Source organism: Penaeus monodon, chromosome 36, assembly GCF_015228065.2.
Source record: "Penaeus monodon isolate SGIC_2016 chromosome 36, NSTDA_Pmon_1, whole genome shotgun sequence".
Classification (NCBI taxonomy): domain Eukaryota; kingdom Metazoa; phylum Arthropoda; class Malacostraca; order Decapoda; family Penaeidae; genus Penaeus; species Penaeus monodon.
This window is the reverse complement of record NC_051421.1, coordinates 24,377,527-24,380,011: the sequence shown is the minus strand read 5'-3', so window position 1 is coordinate 24,380,011 and position 2,485 is coordinate 24,377,527.

Below are 2,485 nucleotides of genomic sequence, written 5' to 3'. Positions count from 1 at the left end.
TAATTTAAAAAAGGGAATTTTTGACAGTGTTAACACACACACACACACACACACAAACAACCACACACACACACCACACCAAAATATATATTTATATATATATATATATATATATATATATGATGAGAGAGAGGGAGATTTGACTCGTCTGATTTATGCGTATCTAGGCCAATAAAAACTTTAGAATAGGTCCGCCACAAGCGAGGGCCTCCACGCTTTGGCAGAGGGTTTCCCATTAATTTTCATATTTATCTCGTGGTACCTAGGCCTTTTATACATGTTACTCATGCACAATATATGTTTTACCCCTAGCAAAAAATATCTTTATGAATTTGAAGGTATTTATTAATCATAATTGTTAGCAGAAGGCGATGTCATGGCCCGGCGCTTCAGCAAAGGTCATTTCACTTTCATTAATCATGTTTGTTTCCCGTAAATATAAATTCATATGTGTAAAGCTAGCACATTAGATTAGAAAAACACATCTACATACATCTGAACCTGAAATAACCTGATGAGTGCAAATGAACGATGTAGGCACTCAAACGGCGATGTGCCACGTGGCCACTTGTATTATTTGATGTATGTCATGTTTTATTTAAAATGAACGTGTCCATTACTGCATTAGTATAATAAACAATTAAGCCTGATATACGCTATTTTGAGTAATATAAAAGTATTAATTTTATCTATTTATTTGCTGATATTTTTAAAAGTGGCAGCGCGCCGGCCTGAGACACTTTTGAGAGTCTCAACTTTTAGTCTCAGAATCGTCTCAAAACAGAACTTTCGTGGATACCGACCCTTTAACCTAACCTATTATTTTTCCTGGATCCCGTCCTTGCCTATTCTTTTCCATAGCCAGGGGCTATGACCCTGGACCCCCAGGATTAGAATATTCTTAATAATCCTTACTAAGAAGTAAGGTTGTGGCTACATTTACGTATTGCAATGCGATGTCTGTTGACTGTTTTACGGGAGTTTCGGCCGCGCGTGCGCAATATGAAATTCTCCAACTCGAACTCTAATTACGGTACCGATTAATTCACTATACTGTCTAATGCAGAGGGCTGTGCCCCCTGTGACCCCCCCTCCTGAGGGCTGACTCCCCCGAACCCATGCCAAGGAAAACAAAGAATCCTCCACGTATTCACGGCAGGAGAGCGTCGGACAGTCTCAGCAACGGGCGCTCCCGGCACTCCCACATGTCGGTTGTACGCACGAGAATTCAACACTGAGCACGCGCACTACCGTAAATATAGTCACTTCCAAGAAATAAACCTGTGGACACAACTATGCAGAAGATGGGCCTGGTTGAGGGCCGTTGATATCAACGCTGACATCGGAGTGGCTTGCGGGAGCAGGAGCGACGGCTGATGTTGCTCAGAGTGAGGAGGGTAAAGGCAGGCAATCTCAATGAGGAAATTGTGAAATCTATAGTGAAAGTTGTTGTGAATAGACAGCGGGAGAGGTATTGCGGTCTTCTGAATCCGTAATTTCCTTCGAGAGTTAATCACTCGGTGGGCGTAACCCTCCTTGTCGAGCCCAAGAAAGGTTCCCAACCGTCCGTACAGAGGTGGTTCCTAGAAGAATATAGTTCTTTATAAGCGGGACCAGAGTTTCTTTATTTCCGTTAGGAGACTGGGAAGGCATAGGGGGAATGAGTAAACACCTTTTCAACTCCCTCTCTATGCCTCCAATCACCCAGACGTTACTCAGTTCCTGTCCATGCTCGTATTTCCGCTTTCCGAAGCAAGACTCGTCAGTCTCGACCACGTTGTTTTCTTCCCCTATCGGGTCTAGATTAGAGAGGCAGTTCACCGTTACTTCGGAGCAGAAACTCCTCCAGTCAACGCCGGTTCGCTCTGCCCACCGAGATTCTCAAAAATGGTATTATGGTTCGACCTCTTCTGTAGGCAGTGATTTATAAAACATGAAATCTCAGAGGGAGGGACATGGGCTCCCTGAGAAATGCTCCTTTGAAGTCACTGACGGAGAAAGAACACTGCTTTCTCCGTTTCGTTTTTTAAAATCTTTTTGCCAATGGTTGCAAAACCACCTATCATTTCTTAGTGCAAGGTAAATTGTACACCTTACAAAGCACATCAGAGAGTAGCAATCCGTGCTCACGTAATAGTTTCGGGCAGCCTTGCCGCCTTCAAAAGGCCATGACGAAACTATTTTTATTATTGAATTTCATAGCTTTTGCTTTGGTTAATTCACTGGCTGTTTCCTCGTGCCTTGTTTCACCACAGGCTTTTAAATTAACCGCCAAATAATTGGCCAATCAAATCGTGGCACTGGCCGTGACGTCACAAGTAAGATAACAGGAACTATACGCGCACGAGATCCGTGCATGAGCAGTGGAGAAATTAGTCAGTTGTTTTTAATTATTTTGAAAAATATAGCTTCGTTGTTATTAATTTGCGAGAGAAGTTTATTTAATGAAAAGTGATCAATAATTAAAACACTTCAAGGCTGAATC